Source organism: Acomys russatus, chromosome 17 (genome assembly GCF_903995435.1).
Source record: "Acomys russatus chromosome 17, mAcoRus1.1, whole genome shotgun sequence".
In the NCBI taxonomy this organism is placed as follows: domain Eukaryota; kingdom Metazoa; phylum Chordata; class Mammalia; order Rodentia; family Muridae; genus Acomys; species Acomys russatus.
The window spans coordinates 39,758,012-39,783,012 of NC_067153.1; the positions used below are offsets into that span (position 1 = coordinate 39,758,012).

The 25,001-nt window shown below is 45.9% G+C and overlaps 1 protein-coding gene across 7 annotated transcripts in view; it reads right to left on the reverse strand.

Annotated features, from left to right (window-relative positions):
- The window catches only part of Arhgap39 (Rho GTPase activating protein 39), a 92,994-nt gene that overhangs the window by 51,228 nt on the left and 16,765 nt on the right, over positions 1-25,001 (reverse strand). Inside the window, exon 2 of one of the 7 annotated variants that reach the window (XM_051159839.1) lies at positions 22,475-22,528. The exons of the other annotated variants lie outside the window; for them this stretch is intronic. The gene's annotated coding sequence lies outside the window, so the exon portion shown is untranslated. The remainder of the gene's footprint in view (positions 1-22,474; positions 22,529-25,001) is intronic. 7 annotated transcript variants of the gene reach the window in all.

A 25,001-nucleotide genomic window follows, 5' to 3' on the forward strand; every position in this document is an offset into this window, starting at 1 on the left:
TGCAAGCTGGTGCTTAGCTTGCTTTCTCTAGCCCTCTTTATTCAGACTAGGACCCCACTCCATGGAAGATACGTCTTCCCAGTTCAATTAGCCTTGTCTAGACAACTCCTCTTAGACACACCTGAGATTTGTTTCCACATGATTCTATAATCAAATTGACATTCAAGATTAATCATCATGGGCTAGAGAGATGGCTCAGTAGTTAAGAGCACTGTCTGCTCTTCCAGAGGTCCAGCAACCACATGGGGGCTCTCAACCATCTGTAATGTGATCTGATGCCCTCTTCTAGTATGCAGATGTACATGCAGATAGAGCACTCATATAAATATAAATAAATATATTTTTTAAAAAGTTAATCATGACAGCAGTCAAGCAGTGATGGTGCACCTTTGGTCCCAGTGCTAGGGAGACAAAGACAGGCAGATTTCTGTGAGTTCAAGGCCAGCCTCATTTACAGAGCTAGTTACAGGACAGCCAGGGCTACACAGAGAAACTGTCTCAAAACAAAAGATAAAAACATTAAAAAGAGGCCGGGCGTGGTGGCGCACGCCTTTAATCCCAGCACTCGGGAGGCAGAGGCAGGTGGATCACTGTGAGTTCGAGGCCAGCCTGGTCTACAAAGTGAGTCCAGGATGGCCAAGACTACACAGAGAAACCCTGTCTCGAAAAACCAAAAAAAAAAAAAACATTAAAAAGAAAGAAAGAAGGAAAGAAAGAAAGAAAAATTGACTAGGAGTAGGCCTTTTTGGCTCTCTCTAGGAAAATCATAAAATGTATGCTGGCCTGGAGATACACACATACATACACACATACACACATACATACATACACACATACATACGTACATACACACATACATACGTACATACATATATACACATTCCCCAAACCATTTCTATATGCAGTGATCTGCATCTACATTATGTTACAAAGGCGCTCGAATTGATTTCTCCAGCTCTAATCTGCTGTCTCTCTCCCGTGTTTCCATGCTAACTCTAAGACCCACTGCTCACATCTGCCATTGCTGTGCCTGACTATTCAGTCCCAATGTGCACACAAAGCAGCTGGCCTACACTCCCATAGAAACACATTATCACTCAGATCCAGGGCTCACAATCAACCACAGTTATAGCCATAATTGCTATTTCTTGTCTCTCTGCAAACAGGTAAGTTTAGAACTGTACTGTTAAAACTAAGCAGATTTTTTTCTCAAATTTAATCAAAATGATTAAAGCTTAGCTTTTTCGTTTCTTCATTTTCTTCACTTTAGATATTTATCTATGAATGCTTATCTTTGAGAACTGAGCATAGAGAACTTCTATTTTCATTCCTTTCAAATGCCAACTTATCAATTTCGTATCGTCTTTTTAGTCACTGTATTCTTCTGTATAACCACAGCTTTCCTCTCCGGTCTCAGCATTCACAGTCTAGAGCTGTGTGTGAAACAGCTCGGTGGGTAAGAAAGAAAAAAGCACTTGTTTCCAAGCCTGATGACCTAAGTTCAACCCCAGAAACCAACATGGTAAAAGGAGAGAACCAACAGTCAGAGGTTATCTCTAATTTTCTTTTTTATTCTTCTTTCTTTCTTTCCTTCTGTTCATTTGTTTTTCGAGACAAGGTCTCTCTATGTAGCCCTGGCTGTCCTGGAACTCACTATGTAGACCACATGGCCTCAAACTCAGAGATCTGCCGGCCTCTGCCCCACAAATGCTGGGACTAAAGGTGTGCGCCACCATGCCCATGATTTATTTCTGACTTTCACACTCACAAATAAATTAAGTAAGCAAATAATAATTTAAAAAAGCAATTCTGGCTGGGCAACATGGTCTCTGTAAACATTGGGATGACACTCTTCTATCTGCTCTTCAAAACTGTGGATCCTGTTGACAAGAAAGCTACTTAAACCTATAGAAAAACTATCCAGAAATAGTTCTTGTTAAGACAGGGCTTTACTGTGTAGGTTTGACTAGGCTGGAAGTCACTAGCTAGACCAGGCTGACACACATCCAGAGAGCTCAGGCTCCTGGGGGCTGCCGCCATGCCTAGCCTGGGCCCTGCTCTGTTCAACACACAAACACACAGATTCTGTGGTGGTTTGAAAGAGAATGGCCCTCGCAGGCTCGGAAATGAACATGTTTAGTACCCCACTGATGAACTGGGAAAGGCTAGGAGGTGTGGCCTTGTTGGAGGCCTGTCACTGGGGAGGGGAGGGGAGGTCTCTCTCTGCCTGCGGCCCATGGATCAGGACGTAAGGCTCTCAGCTACTGCTCTGTGGCACGCCTCTCTGCTTCCTGGCATAGTGGACTAACCCTCTGAAACTGTAAGCCCCAAAATTAAATGCTTCTTTTTATAAGTTGCTTTGGTCATGGCTTCTTCACAGCAGTAGAGCAGCGTTAAGATGCCTTCCTTCCTCAGCTAGCTCTTGCTTCTGTTTCCCTTACATTGCTAGAGAGTGTTCCTTTTCCACATCTGGACAGGAACCACTGGCTGTCAACCTGGGTCTCTGCTGTCCTGGCCCTTCTGACTCCCGGCTTTCTGCCTTTCTCATATAGCATGCTTTTCCAATAGCCTGCTCTGCGGGGGCCTGATATTTATCTTATTTCTTGCTGCTACTAATGGGGGGTTCTCCTGCTATTTATTATCTAATTTCCTCAGCTCTGAGTTCACCTTGTGTATTGGCATTGCTTAAGCATTTTTCTGTTATATATTTGAATTTTGTAAATTGGGGGGGGGGGGTGTACAACAGAGACAGTTCCATATAAAATTCCTGAGTTAACTCTAGATTTTTTTTTAGCTGTGTTCTTTCCCTTTACCCTTTTCCTTGCCTTAGTGTCTACACAGAGTAACCCTTTGACTCTGAATTATCTCTTATATTTATCACTACTATTTGCAGCACTGGAGATGGAACCCAAAGCCTTGTATATGCTGAAAACATAGTCTACCACTGAACCACACTCTAACTTCTATGGGGCCTCTTAACAAGGAAGGAGAAAGACTGACCTAGGGCAGCCCCAAAGTAAGATGTTGTTCCAGAACCATTTTCTACCAAACCTTCTTACAGTCTCTGCCTGGAAGTAGGCTTCTGGTGTTAGTCTGTACTGTCCCATTCCCAACAAAAACCTAGCTCAAGCCAGTGGTGACCACAGGCTCATCCAGCCTACAAAGGTGCAAGAGACCCTTGGGTTCTCACAACTCGCATCTCGAGGCTCTGTTTTGCCAAAGTTTGGGTCAGGCTGTGTGTGACTGGTAGTTTGAAACTTCAAACCTACCACACAGCAACCTCAACGATAATCAAAAAGTTATTTCCCTGGTAGTTCAAGTAAGAAAGCCTCCAGAGTGTTCGCTTCTTTCTCTCAGTAATATGAGGGGTATTTTCCCTACAAGTATGCCCGCTCACCACACGTGTATATGCCTGGTGCCCTTGGAGGCTGGACAGGATGTTGGATCCCTGGACAGTTCTCTAGAAGAATGCACTCTGAACCACTGAGCTCTCTCTTCAGCTTGGCTCCAGAAGATTTCTGAGCAACTAAGGCAAGGAGATGGGCCACAGAGGGCCTCCTCTTGGGTGAGCCAATCACCTGCTAGGAGTCTGAGGGACTGACAATCTGCCTTAGCAGGCCCAGTGTGTCTGCTAGTGACCATCCACTGGTGAGGGGAGGGAGGACAGCGGCCTGGTCAGAAAAAGATTAATGTGCAGCTAGCCCCACAGCAGCAGCAGCCATGTTTTTCTCTCCTTCCCATTTTACTCTGTGACAGTATGAACCTTATAGAAAAATAAAGCTGGGCACCTCAGCCCCACGTCCTCCGCAGATGCTCCAGGTGAGCCACAGACCCCACTCTTCTAAGCAAATGCTCACTCACGAACAGCATCCCTAAAAATCATTCTTGCTCCACAAGAGCCTGGCTTCTTGAGCCTAAACTGACTACAGCTCCTCTTTGCCATCTGGCCAACATCCTCTTTGGTCTATGGCTGCTCTCAGATTCACTGTAGAAAAGATCTTGTTCCTGATTTTTTTATTCTTTTTGTTCATTTCAGTAAGTTTCAAGGAAGAATTCGAATGAATATGTCTTTGGTTAGCCAGCATTTCCAGAAGGCCTGAGGTCCACTCCCAAGGCCTTCTGTAAGGAGCTTTCCAAGTCCCGCACAAAGAACTGGTTCACAGCACATTCTGAAAGCACAACTGTGTGCTGGGCACACAATGCCTCATTCTCCAAGCCCTGTGCCTACAGCCCACTTGAGCACAGAGCAACCCAGTGAGCAGCAAGCATGCTCTCTCTCAAAGTCTTCTCTAGCTGTTCTCCATGACCAGCTTCTTTCTTATTTTTGCTGGGTGCCTTTTTTGGATTCTGTTTTTGTTTTTGAGTAAGGGTCTTACTCTACAGGCTAGGCTAGCCAAGAACTCACTCTCTAGCCTATGCTGGCCTTGATCTTACAGGAATCTTCCTGCCTCAATCTTCTTTGTTGGGACAGGTATAAATTACCTGTAGCTTCTTTTCTTTTTAAGTCAGAGCTTCTCTGTGTACCCTTTGCTGTGTCTGGAACTCACTCTGTAGACCAACCTGGCCTCAAACTCACAGAGATCCACCTGCTTCTGCCTCCCGAGTGCTGGGATTAAAGGTGTGCGCCAACCACTCCCTAGCAGAATGTGTAAACCAGGCTGGCCTCAAACTCACGATCCTCCTCCAGCAAATCCTACTGGTGTGCACCACCACAAGCGGCCTCTTCCCCCTTCTAGGATCACTTCTTAAAACTTTTCTGGGAAGAGAAAAGGAGGAACTCACACACCAAGCATCAAGAGTAGCTAGAGCCACGCTGTTGGCATGTGTAAGGGTTTCTGACTACAGTAATAACTGGCAGACACCTACATGGCCACAGTTGGGCCTGAGAACAGTTAGGACCAATGAGGATAGCTGTTGCAGGGGTTTTTCCTCCTGGCCCCAAGTTCCCGGAATAATGACTCAGGAGACTCAAAATATATTTACAAATAGGCTCTTCTCTTACTAGCTCATAACTTATTCTAATTTATTCTAATCTGCATTCTGCCACATGGCTGGTTACCTGTGCTCAGGTACCATGTATCCGTCCTCCTCACAGCCTCCTGGAGTGAATCTCCCACATCTAGATCTATCCCAAAATTCTTTCTGCCTACTGAATGACCCACCTTCTATTCTAGGTTTGTTTGTTTAATGGAAAAGTGTTGCATCAATACAATGCACAAGATATTCTCTCTACAGCTAATAGCTGAATATCTCACTGCACTTCTGATTGGGTCTTTCCCAGAGACCCCACTTAGCCCAGAGAAGAGAGGAAGAAAAATCCTCTTCCAAGTACAAGCAGCAGAAAAGAGCCAGGCATCTGGTGCACATCAACAACCCCAGCATTCAGGGTTGAACGCAGGAAGATCTTTAATTCTAAATCAGCCTGGACTAGTTGGCAAGATCTAGCTCCCAAAAACAAAAACAGGGCCTAGTGAGATGGCTCAGCGGGTAAAGGTCCCTGCTGCCAAGCTTGACAAGTAAACCTGAGTTCAGAGTTCAATCTCTCGAACTCACACGGTGGAGGGAGGGAGAGGGCCTACTCTCATGTGCACTGTGGCACCTGTGTACCCACACTCACACAAATCAAAGTCAGACAGGAACAGAATGCGCACACATATGATAAGAAGACGACAGGAAGAGGTGAACTCTAGTTTTGTACCCCCATGTGCATCTTTGCTTTCCTGATGGTAGAATTCCCTCTCATACACAGGCTGGCTCCACAGGAGCTCATACTTTCTATGTTGATTTTAAAATTCTATTTTCAACAGAGTGGTATGTTTTCATTTATATTAGTGGTCCTGTGGTCCCTATGCCCATCCCGTTCTCACTGTTCTCACTCGTTTCTCGTCTGGGTGGTGGTGCTCTGGCGCACCCGTCCCACCTGGCACGGCCCAGGCTCTCCTCCTTGTGGAGTTGTGCTATGAAGGTGTCCAAGCACCTGCCTCGGGCCACTTGCTTGGACTCTGTTCTTTGCTCTTTTCACAATTGCTGTTAAGATAGCGAAGAGTACTGCCATCCTGTCAGAATAACCAACTCTTCTAATGTATTCCCATAAAAAATTCATGAACGCAACACAGGGAGACACATTCCAGCAATGCCAGGGCTTGACTTCTTAATGAACCTGAGAATGTCCATTTTCCATGGCTGACACAGTTGAAGGGCCAATCACTGCCAACTTCCCTTCATTGTCAGAGGATGCCCAACCTTGCCAGGCAGGACTACATTGAGGAGATCCCAGGAGATTCAGGCCTCAGAATGACTCTCACAGGTCACAGTGGGCATTGGATCTAGAGCCTGGCATCTTGTTTCCTGTTAGAAGGGATAGGCCCTTACTCTGAGTCCCAGAGCTGGACACTGCTGTGTCTGGGATATCCTGGCATAGTCTGTGTCCCCATGCTCCTGTACTGGCATGTTCAGTTCTGCACTTGATGTTTACGGCCTACACAATATGTAGAAGCTGCCAAAGAAGGAAGTGGCTTTGTCTTATAGTTTCCTGCTTCCAAACTGCTACCACCTTTTTTCTTTCTTTCTTTGGACACTATTTCATGTATTACAGGCTGACCTAAAACTCACTATATACTGGAGGCTAGCCTTGAACTCCTGATTCTCCAGCCTCAGCCTTCCTGGTACTAGGTTTATAGGTGTGTACCAGCATGCCTGGTGGTTATAGGGGTGACCATCAGCAGAGTCAATGGCACGAACGGCTCGCATCACCTAACAGTGGCCGCCCTTTCCTAGGCACTCACTATACTTCTCCCTGCTGTGTAGGACACAGTTGGAGACAGGCCTTTTCAGTCTCCATCTAATGGATCAGCAGAAAGAAGCCATGGTTAATGGCCTATGTTGGTGTCAGGACAGCTGGCAGATAAGGGACACACAGCACTCAGAGCCAAGGCCTGTTTAGAAAGATCCCATCCAAAGCCCAGCATGTCCACTTCCCAAGTGAAGGGCAGGCTTGGCCATAGCACACTCTAAGGCTTGAGACACCTAGGGAGTAGGCCAGACGCTACTCACATGACAGTACCAAGGGTCTCTGAATGCTCCCAACCCCCACCCCTGTGCTGCTTCTCCTCCTGCCACCCCTCACTGTGGGAAAGTTCCGGTCATGAGTGGGCGAGAAGGTTCTCAATTCCAACTTCCTACACAGAGTTCTGGAACAGAGGACGCTCTGTGCTGGCTCCTGCTGGGGTCTGTTTGGAGAACAAGCCCCGGAAACAGCAATCTGTTCCTAGTGCCAACAATACCCTCTCATGTCTCCATGTCTCCCTCACTGTCTCCAGAACTGGTGCATTGCTCATACGCCGGCATCTTGAGTATGCCTGCATGTGGCCCTACCGAGGAGGCTGCCATGGAGGGAGCAGCAGCCACTGAGTATTAGGATACCTTTAGTACCACCCTTAGAGAAGCTCTCACACATTCTCCATGTCTGCATAGGAGATACAGGATCCAATGGTGACAGTAAGGTCAGGAAAGGAGCCATGGTTCCTACTAACTAGTAGGAACCTGTGGCACTATTCACTGAGATAGCCACTGTACCCTGGGGTAGGCTAGGAAGGAAAGAGCCAACGTGATCAACATGACCTTTCCTACTCTCCAGGAGACTGAGCAGCGCCTGGAGATGTGGGGACAAGAGTCACCCCCAAGAAGAGCTGGTAAGCATCCTCAAGGCCCACTTTGCAGAACAGTCGAAGGAGGAGCTGCTCACATTGGTAGCCCCCATCGCCAACCCTTGCTCTATGCTGCCCTGGCTGTGGCCTTGGGCTACCTTCTTTGTAGCATCTTATCAGTCCGCCTGTCCTCTGCGAGGGCTATACAACTAACTCTACACCCACTCTGACCTTGCCCAGGGCAGCCAGAGAGGGCCAGCCATATCCTGGCTTGGAAGTCTCACTAACTAGCTCTTACATTTGCTCAGAAAACACCCACCTCCCAATGAAAGTGTACAAATAGTCAGAAACAAGAAAAACCCATACACGCCAGCCTAGGACAGACACACAGAGGCCAGCAGTAGCAAACAGTTACGAGTGAGTACCAAGGTCAGCCAGGATGTTTCTCAGAAGTGGGAAACAAAGTCCTCTCTAGGCACACAGCCAACCCCAGAGCTCCAGCGAAGCCTTGCCAGGTCCCTGTTGCTGGAGACAGTGCTGGTCAAGTATGACTGACCGCAAAATAAAAGCTTATTTCTAGTTTTCATAAGGGACAAAGCAACTCTAGCTCTAGGCCAGAACCATGGTGGGCCCTAGTCTGGGGACAGCCTGGCATACTCATCTTCTTTCAAAGTATTGATCCAAGAGAATTCAGTGAGGAAGACACAGCTCATATATGAGGTAAGAGCTGTCAAGAAAATAACCTACTCCACAGAGAGCCCCTGTCTCGGAGAAAAAGAAGGAAAAAAAAAAAAAGGAAAGAAAAAGAAAAAAACCTACTCGTAAGAGAAATAGCAGGAAGAAGAAACATAGCTCTCCTACAGTATGTAGGAATGAAAAGGATGGAGACCACACAGCTACAGTGCAGTTGCAACAGGTACCTCTTTGTACAACAGGTGCCCAGGAAGGCTGAGGCCGTGCTGTCCTCTTCTACCTCTGAGAAAGTCATTATTACGATATTGAATGAAAATTCTGAAAAACTGGTAAACATGTCCTTACACCGTACAGCAAACTCTTTCAGAAAACTCACCTGCTAGTCTTTGTTTTCTGTGACATCTTCAGATAAGCCAGAAGCTGAACTACAAGTAACCCTGCCAAGCAACAGGAAGGAATTAGAAAAGGCCAGGGAAACTGGCAGCTCTGGTTATGGGGTCGGCTTTACTCTCAGACTAAAAGCCAGTTGCTAACTAGGAGATAACTGGATTAAAGAGAATACTTGCATAATCAATCCTGCTATCGGACAGAAACCTCTGGGCAGCTGTGAATCCTCAGAGCCCAAGAAGCCAAAGGCTAAGAAAACAGCTGGAAGAAAGAAAGGACCACTTGTGGTGGCTTCTGAGGGCAATGGCTTGTAGCTGACTTTGCCCTGCACTAACTGTATTGAAAAGAAGGGATATGGAGGCCCAGCCTGGTAGAGTATGCATGGTAAGCGAGAAGGGACACTATCCTGAGCATGGGACCTATAGAAATCTATGCCATGCCCTGGCCCTCAGAATCAGGAAAATACACATATAATGGTGTGACTAAGACAGCAGCAAGGACTACCAAAGGTAAGACAAAGGTGAACAGTTAGGAACTGAGAGTTCAAGGCTGAGACATTGGGGGTGGGGAGGCCAAAATACAGTGAATTTTAGATGTTTTTTTGTTTTTGGAACAAAGTCTCATTCTGCAGTCCAGGCTGGCCTTGAACTTCTGATCCTCTTGTTCTAGTATCTGAAGTACACAGGTTACAGACACTTGTCATCACGCCCAGTTGAATCTTAGGCTTTGATAAATGAATTATGTATCTTAAAGTATCCATTATAGAAGCTGAATGCGTTCCAATTTATAGTTGGGAAAAAAAATAACCAAAATGGGCCAAGAAAGGAAGAAAAATGCAGCCCATTCCTAAAATTTCTACACAGTGAAAAGTAAGATGGCAAAAATATGTTCAAACAGTATAAATGCAATAAATACAAACAGACCAACAGCCTAGGGAGCCAAGGTATTTTGGGGAACAGGATCTCACTATGTAGCCCTCTGTCCTGGAATTTTATATGTAGCCCAGAGCGGCCTCAAACTTACAGAGATCCACCTACCTCTGCCTCCAAGTGCTGGAAATAAGAAGGCACACCACCACACCTTGAGTCAGGCAATATTTTTAAAGATGCAGATGCTTCTGTATGCAGCATAGCAATGGTGGAATCGTAAGGTCCCATAGCCTGGTTATGTGAGTTCACTCTGTGATGTCTGCATGGCAAGGCAGCCTAACGCCATACATCTGTGATGCCTATGCCCTTGTTAAATAATGTGACTTGATAAAAGGACAAGGAATTCAGAGAGCAGAGAGTAGACAGCAGCTAAGTGGTTTATTGGCGCTGGCAGAATCCCCTTTTACACAGACGAGGGGACTCCAGAATTAGCGCATGGCCTCATAGAACAGAAAATAAAGAGGCAGATTTCAAAAGAGAAATGGGATCTACAACAGCAATGGCAGGAGGCCATGGCCAGGCTATGTAGGACCTATGTGGTGGGCGCACAGAACACTGTACTCAGGAAGCCAGACACTGCTTCTTTCAGCATTTCTGAAACTGACCACATACCAGGGTATAAAGTATGTTCCTAACAAATGTCAGAGACTGACAGTACCCCACCAGGCTCCCTCCCAATTCAAAGACAAAAAGAAGACAACAAATGAAAAGCCTTGCAGCAAAGAAGCTGACAGAGAACTGAGAAGACAGGGTCTGAATCAGTTATCTGCTAGCATGGGGGGAAAACACCAAATGAAAAAGAAGTATTGTGCCCAAAAGGCAGCATCAGTAACAAACAGACACAGAACTCAGCACAGGGCCCACAGGAATGAGGATTTGAGTGCTGGTGGACAACCTCAAGCTGTGCACAGATCCTGGTGTCTCTGATGCCAGTGCTGAGTAAGCTCAGACTTCCTGTTGTCAGGAAACAGCAACCCACCTTCCTTCCATTCTCTCTTTCCTTTCCTTTCTTTTCTTTGAGACAGGGCTTCCCCCCCCCCCCCCATGTCCTGGAACTCACTATGCAGACTAGGCTGGCCATCAACTCACAAGAGACCTCCTTGCATCTGCCTTCTAAGTGCTAGGATTAAAAGCATGTGCTACTATGCCCACCTCCTCCTTCCACTTACGTTTAAACCAACCAATGGCGCACAGAACCCCCATGATAAGCCAAACTACTGACTACACAACTTGCTAGACAAACTGACCACATCGCTCAGTTCTCATGATGAGACTTCCTATAGGAAACGGATAGTGTGTATGATACAATGTTAAGATTGGACAAAAGATCACAGTAAATCAGTAACCATCCTAACCTGGCTAATCCTTATGTGGACTTGACACAAGCTAGAGTCATCTGAGAAAAGGCACCTCAACTGAGAAAATGTCTCCATACGCTCTAGCCCGTAGGTATTTTTTATTTTTAATGACTGATGTGGGAGGGCCCAGTCCATCTTGGGTGAGGCCACCCCTGGGCTGGTCCTCCAGGGTTCTGTAAGAAAGCAGGCTGAGCAAATCGTGAGAACAAGCCAGTAAACAGCACTCCTCCCATGGCCTCTGTGTCAGCTCCTGCCTCCAGCTTCCTGCCTGGTTTGAGTTCCTGCCTTGGCTTCCCTCAGTGGTTTGTGATCTAGGATATGTAAACCAAATAAACCCTTTCCTCCCCAAGTTGCTTTTGGTCACGGTTTTATCACATCAGTAGAAAGCCTAAGACACCCTTCAATAAGCAAGGCCGCACTGGGTGCTGGAGACTGTACCTCAGTGGGTAGAGTGCTGGCTTAGCACAAATAGCAGACCTGGATCTGCTTCCCTGGGACTTCCTCAGCTGGGGCTGTGGGGTATAGGCCTATAATTCCTCCCTGCTCCAGAGGTACAGGCAAGATCAAGGCTCAAGGTCACTTCTAGCACAGGCAGCTCCCACCCACCTAGACTATAAGAAACCATAGTTCAAAACAACAGAAGAAAGAAACAAAGGCATCCAGTGCACTGCCGCGTCTGCAATGGTTAGACACAGCCATGCTCCCACGACACTCAATTCCTATTGTACTGGTGACCTCTTCCTTCTCCCTGAGGAAGGACACAGAGGGCATCATCATAATCTAGTTAAGGACTCCCAATTTTTCTGGTGCTGGCTGGATCCCTGAGAGGCCACTGCAGAGGAAAAGGCTCAGCTGACAGAGTTTGGGCACTGCCTACCACCCTTGACTGAGCTTGAGCCCACGCTGGGTTCTAGGGACAGGATCTAAGCTTCCAACGGCCTTTGACCAACTGTCTTTCAGCATTCACTTTAGGAAAGCCGCTGCTTTTGAGCCTAAGACTGAGTTACTTTGGCTTTCACCCTTTCCTTTCACAGTAACACCTGCTTCTCCCTCATCCTGCACCCCTCCTAGCCGACCACATTTTAGTAAGCTTGTTTTTAAAAAGGTTTTACTGGCATATAATATGCATAATTCAAAATCCATCCATTTTAAGTGCACAATTCAGTGAATTCTGTGAGTGCGCACTATTACCAATAACAAGAGACTGCAGTGCCGCTCTGATCTTAGCCTGGTCCTCTTTTTTTTTTTTTTTTTTTTTTTAATAATTTATTATTATGTATACAGTGCTTTACCCACATGTGCACCGGCACGACAGAAGAGGACATCAGATCACATTATAGATGGTTGTGAGCCACCATGTGGTTGCTGGGAATTGAACTCAAGACCTCTGGAAGAGCAGTCAGTGCTCTTAACCACTGAGCCATCTCTCCAGCCCACTTGGTCCTCTCTTGATAGTGTTGGTAACACTTACTACTTCTCGAGCTCCCTTGACTACTCCCACCACACACTGGAGACATTGGGTATGCCTCTTGTCTGGAGGCATGAAAGTATTCAGGAGCTACAAGTTCCAACAAGAATGTGCCTTATCTTCTCAGAGGCTATGTGGGCTGGCCCTATGGAAAGCAGAGCCTCAGCTGTACTCAAGACCACCAACCATATTCCTCATTCTGCAGGAATCCAAAGAACTCTGGGGACAGGCACTTCTGTCTCTCCAGGACAGGGTAACAGGGCCATCAAAGCCCAACCATTCTCTCCATGGGACTGGCTGCTTAGTGGGCATCTGTTTGCTAAAGCAGGAAGCCAAACGGTGCCAGACAATTTATGCTGAGCCTGATACTGAATGCTGGGTTTCCAGGCAGTACTCAGGAGGACAGCCACTGCTATTTTCATAGCTCTCAGGTTCGTTACTCATAAACAGAAATCCAAGCCTTAGAAACTCACAGAGGAAAAGAAAGCCCCAGTGGCTGCATTTCACACTCATGTTGCTTCAATCTCACTTTTCTAGCCGTCTAATCCCATTTCCAATGCTTTCGATCCAAGCCCTAGGGAGGCAAGAAACAGGCAGGCCTCTGTGAGTTCCAGGCCAGTCCGAGCTACACACTAAGACCCTGTCTCAAACAAACAAACAAACAAACAAACAAAAACTTCTTTTTCTTTTAAGATGAGAACTATGTGCCCAATTCAGGAAGTCTTCCATTAACTCCAGCATTTCACAGACAGCTACTTATGATTTGTAGCCAAAAAACGTTACAGTTTATTGTGAATTTCAAGTTCATGTTCAAATCATGCTCTGGTTAAAGTGCTCCTACATAGCATGGACCATTAGAACAGGAAATGCTGAATGGTTTGGTGTTGAGGCTTGTTTTTGTTTGAGCAGGGTCTCACTATACAACCCAGGCTGGTCTAGAACTATCTCCCTGCCTCTCTTCCCCGAGTACTGGGATTACAGGTGTGTGTCACCATGTCCAGCTTCACTGACTCTTAAATTTGATCTTACCTCAGCAAAAAACAGAAGCAGCTGCTCCACATAAATGAAAAAGATAAACGGACACAGATGCTATATATCTTAAGGGAAAACAGAATGTTTTATCTAACTAAAGTATAAAGGTGTCTTCAGCCTGAAACACTTCATGCCTGGACAGCCAGACTTGACATCTAATGGGGCCTTGTGCTCCCAGCCCTCCCTAAAAGCAGTGTGGTCGGTCAGCAGGAAATGCTCACCAGTCACTGTCACCTCCTGTTCTGTCTCTGTGGCCTGAATGAGAACGGCTACCATAGGCTCATGTATTTGAATGCTTGGTTCCCAGTTAATAGAACCATAAGAGAAAGAGCAGGAGGGTGTGGCCTTGTTGGAGGAGGTGTGCTACTGGGGATGGGCTTTGAGGTCTCAAAAGCCCATGCTAAGCCCAGTGCTCTCTCTGTGCCTGCTGCCTGTGCATCAGCATGTAGAGCTCTCAACTGCTTCTCCAGCACCATGCCTGTCTACTTCCACCACAATCCTGGCCTAACCTTCTAAAATGGTAAGCAAGGCCCAGTTAAGTGCCTTCTTTTGTAGACGTTGCCTTGAACACAATTATCTCCTCACAGAAATGGAATAGTACAGGAAGACAGTCCCCTGGGAGAAACCTCGGCTCTTGACCCCTTGGTTTGTGCACACTTCCCACTGTCCAGGTAATGTGCACACGCCAGAACTCACCGATTCAAGTCATCAGTGAATGCTGTGAGTTACTGAGTGTTGTGCCTCCCACCCTCCAGGCCTGCTGCCTCCCATGGGCACAGGTGGCTCTCTCAGAGTGGGTGGTACCCACTTCCAGAGCTTGGCCATAGTGAGCCGGTTGTCAGGCCACAGAGCTGCTCCTTCATGCCTCCTCCCTTGCTCGCTCTGAAAGCCAAGGGCAATCTCTGATTGTTAGGATTAGTTTTCGTACCTTTCCCTTCTCTCTCTCTCTCTCTCTCTCTCTCTCTCTTTTTTTTTTTTTTTTTTTTTTTTTTTTTTTTTGGTTTTTCGAGACAAAGTCTCTCTGTGTTAGCCTTGGCTGTCCTGGACTCGCTTTGTAGACCAGGCTGGCCTTCAACTCACAGCGATCCGCCTGCCTCTACCTCCCGAGTGCTGGGATTAAAGGTGTGCACCACCATGCCCAGCCCCTTTCCTCTCTTAATAATCAAAGGCAAGGTGAGTGTGAAGCCAACATGATCGCTTTCACAACTCGTATATAGTCTCTTGCCACCTTAAACTCAACTGACAAGTTCATCCTTCAAATTTTAACTTCATCACATGACTTCCTGTGGCCATATCGTGGATGCCTCTGCTGCCACTTTAGGCCTAACTTACTTTAAGATTTAGTTCTACTTTTTATGTATATGAGTATTTTGCTTATGTGTATGCATGTGCACCACATGTGTGCCTGGTGCCACAGAGGCCAGAAGAGAGAGAGTATCAAATGCCTCAAAACTGGGGTTGATTGCAGATGGCTTCTAGCCAACATGTGGGTGCTAGAAAGCGAACCTGGGGCATCTGCAAGAGCAGCAAGTGCTCTAACTGCTGATCTATCTCCCCAGCCTCAGGCCTAACTTTCTACACAGACTATGGATTCCCATAACTAGCCTGACTATTTGTAGCATCTAGTAGTTGCCACCAGGATGCTACCAGATCTGCCTCAGCAATATCTCAAAGGGTTTCCACAGGGGCCAGCAAACGCCAGCTACTTGCACATACAACTGTGACATCTAAGTGTACTTCACTAAACTAACCTAAGAGCTGCCACCAAATGGCCTTTAAAAACTAACTGATTGGGGATGGAGAGATGGGTCAGGTTAAGAGCACTGGCTGCTCTTCCTAAGGTCCTGAGTTCAATTCCCAGCACCCACATGGTGACTCACAGCCATCTGTATCCTCTAATGCACTCTTCTGGGATGCAGGTGTACATGCAGATAGAGCACTGATATACAGAAAGTAAATTTTTTAAAATCTTCAAAAATGCCGGACGTGGTACATGCCTTTAATCCCAGCACTGGGGAGGCAGAGGCAGGAGGATCTCTGTAAGTTCGAGGCCAGCCTGGTCTATAGAGTGAGTCTAGGACAGCCAAGATAACATAGAGAAACCTTGTCTCGAAAAACAAAAACAACAAAATCATCATCATCATCTTTTTTTTTTTTTTTTTTGGTTTTTTGGTTTTTCGAGACAGGGTTTCTCTGTGTAGCCTTGGCCATCCTGGACTCACTTTGTAGACCAGGCTGGCCTCGAACTCACAGCGATCTGCCTGCCTCTGCCTCCCGAGTGCTGGGATTAAAGGCGTGCGTCACCACACCCGTCTTCATCATCTTTTAAAAAACCCTAATTATCCTAAAGAGGCGCTAATTCCAGCTCCTCTTTCCTTATGACCTTCCCTTGGGACACATCCTGTCTAGTCCCCCTCACTACAATACATGCTGAATAAGTCATCTGCCACGCATGCCAACAGCACCCAGAGGACCCGATGAGGCAGCTGAGACACAGCTGTACAGGGAGCCTCTATATGACCTCAGCTATCAGTGAATGTCACCGCTGTGGGTGAAGCTGGGCATTAAGACCAGCTGCACTGCCAGAAGTCTTTCAAACACTGACAGACATTAGTTTAGCTGATTATAAAAAGCGGTGTTATTTTGGATGATAAAATAACTGGCAAGTTCCAACTGTTCGTAGTGTTTGTTACTGGGATAATTAAAATTTACAACATCTGGGTGCAAATGACTATATACCCCTGCAGTGTGCAGAAACGGCTAACGCACTTGCAGAGGCTCAGGAGGCATCTATAAGCCTCAATGTCCTGCCACAATGTCCTGGAAGCCACAAGCTTCATTCTTCAGCATAAGTAAAAGGGACAGTGACTCAGGCAGACTCAGGTAAAGACCAGCTAACGAGCCCACTTGCATAGACTGTATCTTCAGCTCTGCGACACTGTGCAGCAGAAACAACTTCATAAAGACTACAAAGTAGGAACAGTAATGCTGGCAATTCAGATGTATCAAAGAGAAACACTAAAACATGTTATTTAAATGAAGAGATATAAACAAACAAACAAAGCTAAATGCTGAGATTGTTACAATACATGGTAAAAGTTAGTCTTCTATTTGTGAAATTGTAAAGAAGGAAAAAGAAATCAGTACTAGTTTTCCTGTTCATCACAAACTGCAGAAATTATAGTCTGTGTATATGTGCCTGTTAAGATGGAAAAGCTTTCTGTGTGTGTGTGTGTGTGTGTGTGTGTGTGTGTGTGTGTACATGCATGTAGTATGTGTACGCATGTGAAAAATCACTATATAGAGAGTTGGCACTATCCACAGTTTAGTTATCCATAAGGATATTGGTAAGTGTCGCCATGCATAAACTATACTCTTATTAAATATAAATATGAATATTTTATCAGTTCCCTACCTTTCTTCAGCTAACAGCTCTATTTTTTTTTTTTTTTCAAGACAAGATTTCTCTGTAGCCTTGGCTATCCTAGACTCACTTTTAGACCAGGCTGGCCTCAAACTCACAGCGTCTGCTGAGATTAAAGGCATGCACCACCATGCATGGCTTTCTAAGTAGCCCACGATGGCTTCAAATTCAATTTTCCACCACCTCCTGAGTGAATGACTGACATCCAATCCTTCACACCTCAAAGCAACCTCTCTGTCATGCCCCCCACGCCCATCTTACTGTCTTGGCCGAATTCTCGATAGTTTTTCTTTTCCCAGCTACTTCAGTCTTTCTCAACCATAAATGGGCTTCTAATCTGTTGGTGCAAAGCTTTTAACGTTAGTGAATTTGTGGCTAACCTGGGATTCACTGAGACAATCTTAGGAGGAAGGAAGGAAGGAAGGAAGGAAGGAAGGAAGGAAGGAAGGAAGGGAGGGAGGGAGGGAGGGAGGGAGGAAGGGAAGAAGGAAGGGGTGAGTAGGAGGAACAGTTGGAAGAGAAGAACAAATGAGAAAAAGAACAAAGAATGGCTGATTTTCAAGAGTCAATATCCATATATTTCAAGTGTCATGCAGAAAATATAAAAATCTTTTCTGCTAAAATGCAAACCAAAGAATCTATGTCCCATTAGGTTCCCTGGTTACAGGATTTTGCTAAATACTGACAAGCTCCAACAAGCTGTTGTTCCATCTGTGACTACTCGGATCCTCAGAGTACACTCACAAAGACCACTGCCACATGGACTGGGACAGAGACTGAGCACTGCAGTAAAGAGCAGTGTCCCCACCGCCCCGCCCCACCCGAGCCCCGCCCCACCCTACACACGCTGGAACAGGTGAGGTTCCTCCAGATGCTACTGCAATCAGATTTCTTTTTCACTTTAGAGTGTCATCAGCCTTGGCATCTTGAGATGTTCTGTTCTTGTTGTTTCTATCAAACTTAACAACAGGAGCTATTCCTTGACCTACTATGAGCTTATATCTCTATAAACTCATCATAAATTGAAATGTAATTAAGTCAAAAATACAATGAATATATCCACAAGCGTGTCTGTCTGTGTCTAAACACATCCTCAAGTCTTCACTGAGGAGACCCAACAGAACACCCAGCATCTGTGGAAACACCACTCAGACCCTGCCAGAGTCGCTCCTCTCAAACTCCATCGTCATCCTCAGTCATTTTCATCACACTCCCCATGACTACTGTCTATCTTGCACACTGGTCCACACTGGGCCAGGCTCACTGCTCTATGTCCTTTGGCCAGCCATGTCCCCACATCTCTCACTGTCCATCTTAGATCTGACCTTTGAAAAGAAGGCCCAAGGAAAAAATTTACTCAAGAAGTAAGCCATCCAGCTTGGCATGGTGGCGCATGCCTTTAATCCCAGCACTCAGGAGACAGAGGCAGGTGGATCTCTGTGTGAGTTCAAGGCCAGCCTGGTCTACAAAGCAAGTCCAGGACAGCCAGGGATACACAAAGAAACCCAGTCTCAAAAACAAAGTAAGCCAGGAAAGAGATGATGTATTCTGGGTCCAATCTAGCCCCTCCACAGACGGTCTGGCATAAGGAATTTGAGGAGCCCAGAAGTATGCCCAAATAAGGAGGCTGGCCCACTACTCACACACAGGACCCCAGTGGCTGTCCCCAGCTGTGCTCATTCACATACCACTCAGGACACTGACCACAGCTTCAGCCTGAGGAGTACAATTCTGGTCACAGGCCTCCTCAGTCCTGCTCTCGGCCACAGGACACATTCCAGTCTCTCAGGAGCTAAACACACTCAGAGCCATAGCAGTGTTCAGAGCAAGAGGGAGAAATCCGTGACAACTTCTTACAGCCAGAGAACTCTTAGTCACATGTCTTCCTCCTTCTAGAAAGGGTATATGCTGTCAATTATCCCTTGTCCTTTCCCAATTCCTATTTAAACACTTCTCCATTTAAAAAGCAGGAACACAGAGGCATGGCTCCTGCAGTCCTCTGCTTATGGCCACAACACGGTCCCCAATCTTGCCCCTTCTTAACCTTCGCATCTGGATAGTGTGCTCGGCCCTTTTGAAGCCACCAGTGACTTCTAAGTTGTGAAACTGAGTTCAGGAAGTAACACTTAAGACTACAAAGGACCAAGTTTCCTCAAGATACAACAACCAAGGCATAAGAGAGAAAGGAATGTAAAATCAAAACTTTAAATTTTACACTTCAAAATGCACCATTAGTGGTGGAATATGCCTTTAATCCCAGTGCTTGGGAGGCAGAAGCAGGTAGATCTCTGTGCATTTGAGGCCAGCCTGGTCTATAGTGTTCCAGGACAGCCAGGACAACACAGAGAAACTCTATCTCAAAAAACAAAGAAAGAAGATGAGGTCAGAGAGATGGCTCAGTGGTTGAGAGCATGTCCTTTTCTTCCAGAAGACCTCAAGAGGCTCACAACTCCCCATAACAACTACACAATCTGATGCCCTCTTCTGGCCTCTACAGGTACCCAATACACATGACAGACACACACACACACACACACACACACACACACACACACACACACACACACAAATTTTAAAGGGGAAACATAGACCACAAACAGGTGGAGGAAACCTTTGAAAATTATATCTAATAAAGAACATAATTATTGAATATAAAGAACTCTTACAGCTCAATAATGAGAAGAAAAACCACCAAGTTAAGACTGGGCAAAGGAGTTCAATCAAAATCTTTCTAGAACAGATATGCAAACAGACAACAAGCAAATGAGAAGGTGCTCCCATACCCTGATCTCCAGGGGAATACAATGAAGCCCTCAATCAGTGACCACTTCACACACCACAAGTTAGGTGTTGGCCAGCGTGTGAAGAGACAGATCAAATGATAAAGTCAAAGGAAGAACAGCATAGCAGTCCTTAACAATCTACCCCAAAGAAAGGAACACATGAGCTTATTCTGTCAGGCATGCAGATCTGCTGTGGACGTTTGAACGAGGAGGAAAAAAAATGTGTGTGTAGGTGTCTAGGTGTAGCTATATATACTTACTTTTTTCTTTTTCTTTCTTTCTTTCTTTCTTTCTTTCTTTCTTTCTTTCTTTCTTGTTTTTTGAGTCAGGGTCGGTATCCTAGCTGTCCTGGAACTAGCTCTAGCTCTATAGACCAGACTGGCCTCAAACTCACAGAAATCAGCCTGCCCCTGCCACCTAAGTGCTAGGATTAAAGGCATACACCACCACCACTTGGTTGTAGGCTCATGTATTTTAATATTTGGTCTCTAGTTGGTGAAACTGTTTGAAAAGGATTAGGAGACATGACCGTGTTGGAGGGGATGTGTCTCTGGGGTGGACTTTCAGGTTTCAAATGACTCCTGATATCCCTAGTACTCTCTCCCTGCCTCATGGTTGTGAATCAAGATTGGTTGTTCTAATTTACGAGAGAAGAATTTTTTTAAAAGACTTGGATACTCAGCTGTTCCTTCACTCTGCTACCATGGACTCTTAATCCTCTGAAACTGTATGTCAAATTAAACACTTTCTTTTATAAGTTTCCTTGGTCATGGTGTTTTATCACAGCAAAAAGAAAATGGAAAAAAAAAAAGAAAGAAAGAAAGAAAGAAAGAAAAAAAGAAGAAAGAAAGAAAGAAAAAGAAAAGAAAAGAAAGAAAGAAAGAAAGAAAGAAAGAAAAGAAAAGAAAAGAAAAAGACAGGCACTCCAGACACAAAAGAGGAATGTGACTTGTCCTGTAAATAAAATTGTCCCCAAACCAAGATGTGCTTTTAGAAGTGGGGCTGGAGCCAAATGTTCACTTTAAGTGAATCCCAACTCCTTAGACTACACAAAAACAGCTGCCCACAGAGGCCGGAACACAGCAGCAGGGGGATGAGGATGGGAAACGGCTCCGTGAGCGAAGCATCTGTAACACAGGTGTGGTAGAATGTGGTCCTCCAAGCCAGACAGCTCCCTCTTCATCAGATCAGCTCTGACTACTTGCAAGAGCCAGTCAACATTCCCCCAAAACAGAGGACCCCACTTGAGATTCCCAGCCCCTCCCCCAGCTATGTGTATGCAGTTCTGTCCTAATTACAAGGTCTCAGAAGTGCTACCGTACACAGGGTGGAAAAGTTAACTGAAAACTACAGGGAAGCCATCATCCAAGCAGTGTAAGGTTTCCCATTGTAGCTGCCTTGGGGTTCCCCATCCTCCTGTAAGAAGCCCCTCAACCATAAGTAAATAAACTCAATAAATTTAGTAGTTCCCCAAGATAAGTTTTGGTGGAATAGTATTTTGTTCGTTAGAGTGGACACTGCTTATGTCTCTTCAGGGACAGAATTCTCAAAACAAGCGTGATGGCCTGAGTTTTGGTTCCCATAGCCCACATAAAAGCCATGTACAACGAAACCCTGTCTCGAAAAACCAAAAAAAAAAAGCCATGTACAAGGACATATGCCTGCAACCTCAGCCCTGTGCGGATGGAGACAGGCAGATCCTGAGGGCTTGCTGGCCAGCCAGTCTAGCCAAAATAATAAATTCCAGATTCACTGAGAGACCCTGTCTCAAAAAGCAAGGGGGTGGCAGTGAGGTAGCTTGAAGCGTAAAGGTCCTTACCACAGTCTGAAAGAGGACCCACATGGCAAAAGGAGAGCACCAACTCTTAAAAGTTGTGTTCTGACCTCCACATAGGTGCCGTGACACACATACATACACATAGGTACACGTGTGTACATATTCACAAAATAAATATATGATGATTTAAAACACCTTTTAAAAGGTAGAGGGAAATAGAGAAAGACCACCAACATAGATCTGTCCTCCACATACACAGATGAGCACATCTGCCATACATGTAATGTGTGTGTGCGCGCGCGCGCGCGCGCACGCACACACACACACGAGCTAGATATGGTGACACATAGCTATAACCCCAGCTCTCAGGAGGCAGAGGCAGGCAGAATTTCACAAGTTCAGAGCCTGGTCTACATAGCTAGTCCCAGGTCAACCAGAGATACATAACAAGCAATGAACAAAGCTGTTGTGTAAAGGGGCTTCCTGCCAAAGCTAGTCATCTGAGTCAATCTTTGGGATGCACAAATGGAAGGAGGGAACAAACCCTTGCAAGTTGTCCTCTGACCTCCACATGCATGTTGTACCATGCACACACAAATAAAAATGTGAAGAAAGACAAGAAAAATGTCATAGCATCCTTTGAGAATCCCTGAAGCCCAAGGCCAGATTGCATGCCAAAAGATCAAAGAAGTCACCCAGACCTTCAGCCACTCCGTAGGGAGAAAAGGAGGGAAAAGCAATCCTTTGTCACTTCACCCATGTTTCATGACTTAGAGGTAATGGGGCCTGGCAAAAAGTTACGCACAATAAGGAAACAGAACCTCATGCATGCAGCCTTCTCTGTCAGGGACACTATTTCTGCAAGGCTGGATGATCCGTAGCAAGTTTGAAGGAAAAGAGGTAAGACGCAGGCAGCTCTGAGGCAGAACTGCAGATCAGAGAGTCTTGGGGAATGATGTGGGATGGGAGGAACTCACCAGTGAGGCCACCTTCCTGGGCCACATAAGCTCTCCAGGTCCGTGAAGGGCCGCCTAGGAAAGGAGATAAAAGGGAGCAGTTATGCAGCCAGAATTTTATCCCAACAGGAGGGGACGGTAGCCTGAGGAAGCAGAAAATGGAGTCCACAGAAATGGAAGTCACAGAGGAGAAACGAATACAAGGTGCAAGAGGCCCCTTGTGAGGAGGGGCTGACAGGGTCATGGGCCCTTCTGGAAAGAACAGTGCCTAAAGACTAGCTGAGCCCAAGCCACAACAGAGCATGCACCCATAGTGTGGCAGGGTAAACTACTGTGAGAGCAAGGCACAGAAAGCCAGGCTCCTCACACGCACGGGTTTTAAACTGTCGTCTCATTCAGTGGCCACCTGGAATAGCTGGTGGCCACCATGGCCACCAGAAGGCAGCTGCCCAGAGCAGGATCCCAAGCAAAATCTTTGATTAAGAGGGTAACATCCGCGTCAGAACTGTTGGAAGATTCACCTCTTCTGTCTTTTCCCCAAAGTGGTCAATGGATGATCCAGTTTTTTAGCTTTTCTGAGTGATTTTCACACATGGCTAAGATAAAGGCCGACTTACAGACAAATAGAAACCAAGGCAAAGGCATCACAGAGCTATCTGTAGTGGCGTCCAGCTGCAATCCAGGTACTCAGGAGGCTGAGGCAAGAGGATCATGAAAGTTCAAGTATAGCCTAGGGTACATATTAAGTTGTAGGCTAGTCTGGACTACAAAGACTGTCTCAAAAAATAAAACAAGGGCTGGAGAAACAGCTCAGTGGTTAAGGGTACTTGCTGTTCTTCTAGAAGAACCAGGTTCCACTGCAAGCAAACACACAGCAGCTCATAGGTGTCTGTAACTCCACTGCTGGAACACCCAACGCCCTCTTCTGACCTCTACAACACCAGCCATGAATGTGGTACACACACATGCAGGCAGGCAAAACACTCATAAACATAAAATAAACAAGTCAAGATAGAGAAAACTTTAATAAAAATATAAACAGCAACAACAAAAATGGAAAGCATTAACAGGAACTCACAGAACGTACAGAAAGCTAGGAAATAAAGTACCACACTAGGCCTGATACTTGACTTGCCTGCTCAGAAACAGCTGCTACACCAAAGGCAGGGCCCTTCAAAGGGCACTACCCAACACAACTCCTACCACCATAAGCCCAGAACGTATCTGCTCTGAATCACCTTCCTACTTCCGCCCACCAAATGCTACCACCAGAGATGTGGAAAATCAGACCTGAGCTCTTTATTCTTGGAGAATCTACAGCTAACCCCTCCAGTGCACAGCTGGTCTAAAACCATTCCCATGCTAGTGGGAAGCCGAAGCCTGAGAGGACGATGGCTGCACTTGGCCTCCAAGGAGTTGACTGAATACAGGGAGCACAGGCCTCTTTTGAACTAAGTGTGGGAGGGAGGGTACCAGAGGAAATCCTGTGGAAAGCAGTTACCTACTTCCACTGTATGGGTTCTGGAGATGAAACCTGGGTTAGCAGTCTTTATCAAAAGTCCCTTTTCCGGCTCAACTACCTAATAGGCCCAGGACTAGGGTCTCTAAAGAGAACCCCAGATCCCAGTTTTTGAGACATTTTCCAGACCTCCAGTCATAAGAGAACAATTCTGAGGTCAAAATCAATCACTGGCTGAAACAGGAATGCTTAAAAAGAGCCCTAATCACGCTGGCAGCAGAAGAAACCACCCATACAGAGTAAAACACCAAAAGACCCACAGCACCCATGGGCACAAGAAGCAACTTAGGTAGAGTTGATTTCCCTCCTAAACAAGTAGGGGAATAACAGCAGCTAAGCAAGCAAAGGCAAAAGTTCTTCCAAGTGTGATAAAGGCTAAAGATACAAGATGCTTGGTGAATTGTCAAGCATGAAGAAAATACTTCAGGGCTCATGGTATCAAACATACTGTTAAAAACCAGTGAAGAGTGCTGGGGAGAGAGAGCCAAGCACTCAAGATCACACAGTGCTCTTGTAGAGACCCAGAGCTCCACAGTCAGTCCTCACAAGCAACGGCAGCTCCAGAGCCAGGAGATCCCACATTCTCTCTTTTTTTTCTTTTTCTTAAAGATGTATTTATTATTTATATAGTATTCTGCCCACACGTGTGCCTGTCCACCACAAGAAGATACCAGATCTTATGCCACCATGTGGTTGCTGGGAATTGAACTCGGGACCTTCAGAAGAGAGGACGGTGCTCTTAACCTGAGCCATCTCTCCAGGTCCCCTACACCCTCTCTTGGCCTCCATAGGCACCTGCTTTTCAAATGTGAGGGAAGAAAACTTCTCATATCAATAACAGTGCACTGTGAAAGAAATGTACAGTACCTTTCAAGTGTCAAGCAAAATATCCAATCTATAATTCTATGTCCACTTAGAATATTCTTGAGAAATAAATCTCAAACACAGGTGGGCTCTGTCCCCCTCCCTTCTTTTCTATCCTTTTCACCCCTAACCCTCCCACTCTCCCTCTCTCCCCTGTTTTTTGTT